This window comes from Polypterus senegalus, chromosome 12 (assembly GCF_016835505.1).
Source record: "Polypterus senegalus isolate Bchr_013 chromosome 12, ASM1683550v1, whole genome shotgun sequence".
NCBI classification, from domain to species: Eukaryota; Metazoa; Chordata; class Cladistia; order Polypteriformes; family Polypteridae; genus Polypterus; species Polypterus senegalus.
Window position 1 is genome coordinate 22,871,418 of NC_053165.1, and position 9,856 is coordinate 22,881,273.

General features: G+C 40.6%; 1 protein-coding gene across 3 annotated transcripts in view; it reads right to left on the reverse strand.

Moving 5' to 3' along the window:
- LOC120541257 (plexin-A1-like) overlaps positions 1 to 833 on the reverse strand; it is a 710,643-nt gene extending 709,810 nt beyond the window's left edge. For 2 of the 3 annotated variants that reach the window (XM_039772730.1, XM_039772728.1), the window contains exon 1: positions 310 to 833. The gene's annotated coding sequence lies outside the window, so the exon portion shown is untranslated. The remainder of the gene's footprint in view (positions 1 to 309) is intronic. The other variant, XM_039772729.1, reaches the window with a different exon arrangement.
- Between the last annotated feature and the right edge of the window lie 9,023 nt (positions 834 to 9,856).

The following is a 9,856-nucleotide window of genomic DNA, read 5'->3' on the forward strand; positions in this document are numbered from 1 at the left end:
CAAAAACACAGAAGCAGATCCATACACATATAGAACAACTGCAGACTGCCTAGCTCTTCCCAAAACGAACAAGCGTGCCTCGCCAGATCTGCAGGAAATGCAGGACCCCCACCCTCCTGGATCCAAAGTGTTGCAAACACCGGCGTAAATAAAGAAAAGCAAAGAAACAGCCGATCGTGCTTTACACTCTGCAAGGGGAGACTGAAATTTCCGCGATCCAAATACACCGTTTAAGTATCGATTCGAGAAAGAAAAAAAAGAAAGAAAAATAATTAAAAGAAGAAGGAAATGTACGTTTTCCTTACTCACCGAATACAAGCGATCCCGGGATTGGTATCCTTGCCATAATTACATTCCAAAACTCGTGGCTGATTCTTTCCGAGAAGGAGCTCCTAACCACAGCGTATCTGCTGCTCCTTAACATGAATGAAGCGGAATGCAGCACAGCCTTCCAGCCTCGTTCTGAATATGAAGACGAAGGGAAAAAAAAATCTTGTCAGCAGTGGATAAGCCAATACTACCTCTAGGGGGCGACAACAACCCCCCTGAAATGAATAGCCAAGCCTTCGCGGGAAAGGCTTCAAATTCTTAAATGGGCAACATCATTTTTCCGCAGCCCTGGAATACTGTGCTTTAAGAGACTTCAAATCCAGTTTATTCAAAAATACACACGCCTCCACTCCGCCAAAATAAGTACTTACTGCGTTCGAATGAACGGATGAGCCCCCCGACATGCATTTCTTCTATCCAGAAGAGGGAGACCTCTAGTAAATGAATGCAAACCCGCGTGCCTCTGGGTTTTGTACGAGATGTACGAGATGCAGGCAATTACTAAAACGAATATATCATAAGACCTAATTGGGTGAGTTATTACATTGCATAATAAAGGGCCGATCGCTTGATCGTTTTCAGTATGTTTTATTTACATGACACCTTTAGATTGGAAAATACATTTCAAAACACGGGTTACTTGTTTAATAAGTAAATATAAGGCAATAAAATAAAATGAATTAAACGTTAGGAAATTATAATCGGATAATGATTCCAATTAGCACAAATACATCAGTACCAAAAATGAAAGGTGTTACAGTTTTGCCAACATATTTTCGATGGAATAAGCGTTTCATGGGAGGGGGGGGGTGTCCGTGTTTTTACAAACTTAAAAATGCGATCCGCGAGCATGGGCTCCTTCGGTACCTAATAGAACATCTCTTAAATGGGCAATGCCAATCGGCTAAGTCATCGCTTGGAAAGATGCAGGTGTTCGCCTCATTCATTTCAAAAAACAAAAAGTTGTGAAGAGAGTGTGAGTGTGGAGAAGGGTCCCGTCCTGACCCGCTGTGCATACTGTGCCCGCTGCCTCCGAAAAACGCCTTCTCTCGTTTGATAAAAATGAAATAAATGAGCGGACGAATGAAGAAAATAAAGCGAACCGTCTTGATTTCCTGCCTTGAACCCAATGCTGCCGGGATTGGCATCCGTTCACCGCGGCTCGCAATTTACTTGAGCGCATTTGGTGATGGATTGCGGACCCCAAAACACAAACATACGTCCTCTCTGTCGCCTTGACGCACTTCAGCCATGTACACCGGTTGCTACCCGTGGTGCTTTCTGTCTGAGGTCTGCTTGTTCTCGCAGTGTTTCTTCTTAAGATAGACAGACCTTTTCTCAAGGGGTCCTATCACACGGTCAATGCTTGGCAGAAGTGTGTCATAATGACAATATGAAATCGCTATCCCGGTGTTTTTCAGATATTTCCATTTTTTCCACCAAGATTATTCGCAGAACGCTTATTATTAGAAATCAATACGATCAATTCTGGGTGATCAGGGATCTACATCATGATCTACATACATCGTGGTTTCAGTGACCTCACCTTAAATTCCAACTCTTTTTCGTATAGCGCCTTCTCTTAATTATTAGTCACTAAACAATGTCAAAATATAGCAAATAAATCTAAATATACAATACAGTATATGCACTTATTGCTTGCAAGAAAGCAGCAGCAATACGGAGTCTGAACAATGCGTAAGGGGCCGAAGAGTTTACAACACTTGAAGGGTACGTCGTAAGTGAAGCCTTCATCGAAAGTGATCTATAAACCCCCCTTCACCATGCCTGGTCTCACACCGTGTGTGACTGGAGAGGACTGGAATGACGTATTCGTGGTCTGCGGCGCAGCACCTTAGCTAGCAGGCGACGCCGTCTCTGCAGTTTCAATAAGAAGTGCCAGATATGATGCTGGCATTTATTTAGTTAAATGTACCGAGTGCCAGATATGATGCTGGCATTTATTTACCTTACTTGTTTATTCATAGAGATGTACACATGACAAAATGCCAAGAATAAACCATTAGGAAACTACCTATAATTCGTGAGATCTATACAAAATGTGCGATATTTCTTCTAATTCATGTTGCAGCTTATCTAGCCGTTTACAGAGCTTCGTTTCTGATTATATTGCTAGAACATTAGGTCACTTTTTCGCAACTAAGGCACACATTCGTTTAATTTCGAGGACCAAACAGTAACTACAAAAAAGATCCGCTTCCTCCCACCCAAATCGTGGAGGTCCCGACAGGCAAAAGTTAATAGAAGGATAGAAATGAGTTGTTGAAACCTCAGGAAAAAAAGACATCAAGAGCTGAAATGCAGCGCATTGACTGGTCTGCTGACAGCCTTTGAAGTCCGGGTGGAATAGACCTTCATGTGAAGAGCTTGGAGAGGAGACAGAAGGGGAAGTGTAGGCAGGCCTGATGAGGACATTTTTCATTTTCAACATACAAATTTCAAAAGCGTTCCGCAAGATTTTGGAGAGCGCATACGAGTATGCGTTCCAGAACTATAAATTTCTCGATAAGCAAGATAAAATTAAGCAGGGACCCACTTAGCCTAAATCCTTAATTCGGGGAGGAGACATATCATTAACCGATCTGACAACTTTTGAATTAATAAGGTGAAGCGTGGTGGCTTTGTGGGTAGCACTGTTGCTTCACAGCTCTGGGGTCCAGGCATTGAATCTCAGCCGGGCGGCTAGTCGTTTGAACTTGTACACTCAGTGCTGGGCTTTTCTCCGCGTACTCCCGTTTCGTCTGAAATCCCGAAAGTACACCTGATCTACTATAAGAAAGCGTGAACCTGCGTGCGAGTACGCCATCTGTGATGGACTGAGGTCTTCTCTGCTGCTGCTGATCTATCTATCTATCTATCTATCTAAATAATAATATTTATCAATAGACCAATCATATGTATTGCCTTACATATTAATCAATAGATCAATCATATACAGTGCCTTCATATCTATCTATCTATCTATCTATCTATCTATCTATCTATCTATCTATCTATCTTAAACAGTGTATTTCATATTTATCAATAGACCAATCATATGTATTGCCTTACATATTAATTAATAGATCAATCATATACAGTGCCTTCATATCTATCTATCTATCTATCTTAAACAGTGCCTTTCATATCTATCAATAGATCAATTATATACATTTGCCTGTTGTATTAATCAATAAATCAATCATATATAGTGCCTTCATATCTATCTATCTATCTATCTATCTATCTATCTATCTATGGTACGGTAAATGGTGAAGTTTAATGATGTCGTGTTTATTTATGGAGTTACATACAATAAGAATAATGGATGTAGGATAGTTGCTGGAAGTTTTGCATGGTGAAGCAAAATTAGCCATCTTAAAAAGTCAATAAACAATAAGCAGTGTGGCTAAGAGCCGGTGTATATCTTTTGCTTTATAAACTGAATTTTCACTCAAGGATAAAGAAGCAGTTTTTTTTTTTTTTTTTTATTATAAACTGATGCAAGTGTCTGAGAATTTGTGTGAAAATAAAGGGGTGTTATGGGTCATGGATGAGGGAGAACTGAAAATCAAGTTCATTAAGTTAATTTCTAAGCTCAATTATTCTAAAACACGACTACCTCCTTCCATTGGTTCAAAGATAAGCCAATGACAGAGCCCTGTCTTCTTTTTTCCACTCTGCTGAAAGATAAACTGCTAACCACTGCGCCACAATTTCTGCCAATTTGCCTGCAGATTCAGGAGCTGTGGTCCGCATCTAGGAGATGTCACAGAAGTACTGACACGAAATGTTCCTTTATCTCTTAGAGGAATCTAGAAGAGTCCACATTATATCACAGTACATACCACGTTTCTGGCCAAACTGATATCAACTTTCAATACAGGTTTTCTCTCTTTGTTTCAGCTCAGTAAAATATCATTGAAGCTAAGAAATGCCTGTCTGGATGTTCTGACTTGCTTTCTATTTTTTAATTACTATGGAAGAAAGTTTTTACTTACAACAGAGTGGCAAACTAAATGAGCACAAGAATGAATGGTAACTGTTAAACTACTTTCACCAGAGAGGAGTTCTAGACTGACAACGCAGCTTGGAAAGAAGGGCTCAGTTTCTGAAGCCTTGTATTTACATTCGGTATCTGAGTGACTGATTTAATCTAATTACATGATTTAACAAGCATACAACATTTGGAGATGATAAAAAAAAAGGTTTACAACTTAAAATAAGGCTTTAAAAGGCACTACCTGACAGAAGAGAGAAAAAGCAGCCAGCTGATTAAAGAAAGAATATACTATCTATCTATCTATCTATCTATCTATCTATCTATCTATCTATCTATCTATCTATCTATCTATCTATTATACAGTGCCTTTCATATCTATCTATCTATCTATCTATCTATCTATCTATCTATCTATCTATCTATCTATCTATCTATCTATCTATCGTCACACACGTGCACATGGTAGCCAGCCACCGGAACCAAAAGAAAGGAATTCCATGCCCAGCCAGGGGGTGGTGGGGTGCATTCAACCCTCTTATTTTGTCCCCGCAGACCAGACACAGGAAATTCCACCTAAATAGGAAGATGTCACTTCCGCCTCAGCTCTGAAGACACCACTTCTTATCCCGGCCCTGAGGAACACATCACTTCCACCAACTTCCCTATAAAAACCCCACTCCCTTCCTCTGTTGATCAGTTCTGTTTTGGACTCCGTTCTGTACATTATGGTGCTGAATATTTTACTTGTTTTGCAGCTAAGGTCAGGTACATAGGTGGCTGCCCCAAACCTTTGTCTTCTGTCAAGGTGTCTTCTTTCACACTATCTATCTATCTATCTATCTATCTATCTATCTATCTATCTATCTATCTATCTATCTATCTATCTATCTATCTATCTATCTATCTATCTATCTATCGTGTATAGTGCCTTTCCTATCTATCTATCTATCTATCTATCTATCTATCTATCTATCTATCTATCTATCTATCTATCATAAATTTCCTTTTGAATCTATCTATTATTGTGCTGAATATTTTGCTTGTTTTGCAGCTGAGGTCAGGTACATAGGTGGTTGCCCCAAACCTTTGTCTTCTGTCAAGGTGTCTTCTTTCACACTATCTATCTATCTATCTGTTTATCTATCTATCATATATAGTGTGTTTGATGTCTCTCTATCTATTGCGATTTTTGAATTATGAGACTCCAACACAACAAAAAAGAGTTGGGGACCGTCTCCGTATAATGTCCAAAGGCAATAATGAAAAAATGACCAGAAATAGTGATCAAAATACTGTATAGCAATTAACAAAGTACATATGCAAGAATGGCGTTTTAATACAGAAAAATATGGCGAACGGAAGTGAGTTGGCAGGAGATGTCATCATGGCTGTCAGACAGAAGTGACATCATCTTTGGAAGCCAGAAGTGATGTGGAGTCAGAAGTGATGTCATCGGGGTGGAACCGAAACTGATGTCGTGATAAGGGCGCCAGAAGTGACGTTGTCTTTGGGAGTCAGAGGAGGACATGACGATTGGTCGCCATCTTGGGAACCCGGAAGTACTGGAGATATTTTCTATTTCTTCTATTTGTCTGAAGAGAGAGAGAGAGAGAGGCATTATTACCGTGGATCAACCCCTTGTCCCACGATATTTCACTCACCTCCAGGCTTGTTGACTGCTTCCTAAGCATGTGTGTGTGACACTATCTATCTATCTATCTATCTATCTATCTATCTATCTATCTATCTATCTATCTATCTATCTATCTATCTTATCAAGTAAATTACAAATGGATTAACTGTTTAATCAATTCTTGACCTAATCTTGGGATGAAAAATAGTAGATTAAATGAAAGTAAAACACTTTGACTAAATCTAGAGTTAATATACAGGCCAGTTAAAATCCATGCTGTATATTCTTTTGAAAAATGTAAATACATTCCTGCCCATTCATTAGGTAACCCCTGGTGGTGGTGGTGCACTTTACTTTGCAAATTACAATTTACAGTAAGGCAAAAATCCCCTGTCACCTGGAGGTGGACATAGCGAGTGGGGGAACAGGCGAGTTTATGGATGAAGTAAGTGTGAAGCTATACTTCTATCTGTAGAAGATTTTAAAATTCCTGAGAAATAACACTCCTGGTTCGAGTAAATCTGGTCAGAGCTTATTCCCTTTATGTGCTCATAGCATTGTTCATATTCTTGAGAAATTAAGGTTACATAAACAATGTAAGTTGTTGCCTAACCAAGCACTCGTAAATGTGTACTAAAAGTGTACTGTATACCTACATTTGCATTTTACTTTAGGGAGTAACTGACTCTTAGCTGAATGGAGCACATACACTGTTAAAAACAATGGTTCTAAAATGGCACCTTGTTGAGTTTTATGGTTCCTTGCAGCTAAATTGCTTAACAGGGAATCATGTTTTTTTGTGAAGGATTCTTTGCAGATGAAAGTGTTTCATTCGGCTTCCTAATATGTGAAGAGAATAGACATCTTTCATATTTACTAGTTTACCTAGCTGGAAAGTAAAAGATCAGCAGACTACGAACTTAGCCTGTGTTATCGTATGCAGCAGGAGTCTTTCAAAAGCAGGAACCCACTGGTATGGATCTAAAATAATTCATGTTCTTTCTAGAACCTTCACATGGTTGGTTCTTTTGGGAACCAACACTGGTTCCCCTATGGCTTCACACTTTTATTTTCACTGTAGCCAAGGTGTCAGGAAGCTCCCGTCCACGATCATACTGTAGATTTGTGCACATAAGCCTCGAGCTAAGAGCATTTACCTTCTCAAATGTAGTTTTCTATATTGGCAGAGAGCTGAAGTTGTTCAATAAAAAAAGGGTGTGGGCAACTCGGCCTCCAGGCAATGACTCCCGTCATTATAGTGGGCAGTTCAGTAGCGCTGGCTAAGCACGCCCAACATGTGCTGCTATGCTGGGCAATTAAAGATGGCCTTTCATCTGGTTTTTATATCAGGGACTCACTCTCTCCTTTGTCTTTTGGAAAGCTGTGTTTGTTTTCTCCTTGCAGACCGTACTAATAAGAAGTGGCTGCCAGCTCATCGCTGGTTTCCTTGTTGTTTCTGAACCTCTTTCTGTTTTGTTCCATTTTAGTTTAGTGTTTTATGCAGTTTGACATTCCTGTCCATGGACTGTTCCAGCCTTGCGTCCGACACTTGCTGTCATAGGCTCCAACTGTCCCGTGACCCTGTTTTGGATAAGTGAGTGTAGAAAATGAATGGATAGATGGAATGCGGGGTGGCATGGTAGCGCAGTGGGTAGCACTGCTGCCTCGCAGTTAGGAGACCCGGGTTCACTTCCTGGGTCCTCCTTGCGTGGAGTTTGCATGTTCTCCCCATGTCTGCTTGGGTTTCCTCCTGATGCTCCCGTTTCCTCCCACAGTCCAAAGACATGCAGGTTAGGTGCATTGGCGATCCTAAATTGTCCCTGGTGTGTCTGTGAGTGCCCTGTGGTGGGCTGGTGCCCTGCCCGGGGTTTGTTTCCTGCCTTGCACCCTGTGACATTGTACTGAGGATATAGTAGGTTGGATAATGGATGAATGGATAGATAGAATGCATATTGTGGTATCTTAAAGTAACTGTCTATTTTGAGATATCCAAAATGCATTTTGAGGTATTTTAAAATAATTTCCTGTACAATTCAAGGTATCTTAAATTCATTTCAAGATATGTTAAAATGAAAGAATGCCTATTGGAGATATAAGCACTTTTACTGGAACTCATTCTGTAAATATCTTAAATTGCATTTCAAAATATGCACAGATTTATTCTAAGATACCTCGAAATGTAGTTGAGATATCTCAAAATGCACAGGATGTCATTTCTAGATATGCTGATCTGCGCTTCAGACATCTTGACAACATCTCCATATGAACCGCGTTATCATTTCAAGTTATTTAGAAAACAGATATTTTAAAATGCGTTGAAGATATTGTGGACCACCAGGGGGCGTACCGCTCCCCAAACCCTGACACAGACAGGCCAAGACACAAGTTCGACACAGCACACCTTATTTAAGTGGGGAAGCATTTTTCTTTTGCTCCCCACTAGACAGCACAGTGCAAAGCACCAATATATAAATAAATATTCACTCCTTTCCTCTTTCATTCTCTTTCTCTCTCTTCCTCTGTCCCCTCCACTCCTCCTCACAAGCCTTGTCTTCTGCCTCAGGGCTCCTTTTACAGCACACCAGGAAGTGTTCCAGGTGTTTCTCTCCTAAATTCTGGATTCTTCCGGGTGTGGCAGAAGTGGTTCCTCTCTTAACTCAGCTGCACCTGCAGCACCCCCTGGTGGCACCCACGGAGCCCAACAGGACTGCTCCAAACTACAACTCCCAACATGCCCTGTGTGGATCCGTGGTGCTGTAGCAACCCAAGAGGGGTGCCCTCTAGTGTCTTGGGGAAGACAGTGACTCCAATATAGTCTCACCCTTGGTCCTTCCACCCAGCCGGCAACCCAACGGGTTAATGGCCTTGGCCATCCATCACAATATCTTGAAGCAGACGTACTTTCAGATCTCTTAAGATGCATTTTGAGATCCTTCTGAATGTTAACCAGGCTTATGTACATATCAGAGATGCTATCAGAAGCATATATTTGCTGTTCTTTGTATAAAATAATTTTTGCTTCCTGTAGGTATTCTTGTATTATATGCTGAGTCAGAGACAGCCACCTTGTCTTGACGAGTGTGTTTTTGTTGTTCAGTGTTGTCAAATGGAACATAATTTCTAATTTATGGGCAGTAAAAGCAATCTACTCTGATCAAGCTGTTCTTGTTATTCAACTAAACCATTGTTATTGTGTAATCAGAACACAGATTACTGGATGGCACCTGCGTTGAAGAAAAAACACAAGTGTCAAAATGGCGTTTTGCATATGTGAGTTACTGTGAACCAAGTGGCTGGTGCACTGCAAGTTACGTTTTGAGGGGATCCATTTCTTAGCTGCCCAGAAGGCCTTGCTGTTACAGTAGTGCTTCTGCCCACTACAGTGGTCTGAGACCCCAGTTGGTGGTAAGGCTGATGGGGTGGATAAGCATTGACAGCACTGGACATTGTTGGGATAGTGTGGCTAACATAAATATTCAATGTTGGTTACAAGGTAGGTAAAGCACCCTTGGAATAGCAGACTGGTGTGTTGGTCTCCATATTTAAGACGGGTGACCAAATGACAGGGAGATCACACTCATAAGTCTCCCAGGTAGGATACATGCAAAGAAGAATCAAACTGGAGGCAAACATACAAGATGGTCTTATAACCATCACCCTCCAACTCTGGGACATGATCAGGGTGTAGAGACTGTAAAACAACCCTCTTAGCCAGCTGGACTAAAGATGGACTCATCTTGTTCAAAGCATTTTTCAGCTTTTCACCATAGGTACTCATTTGTCAATAGACTCACTTTAACAAAGCTCTCTTACACACTCATGCAAAGAGATTTGTCCTCCATAGCAAATTGTTCAATTACTGTACTGATCTGGTATTTATTTCCTATAAC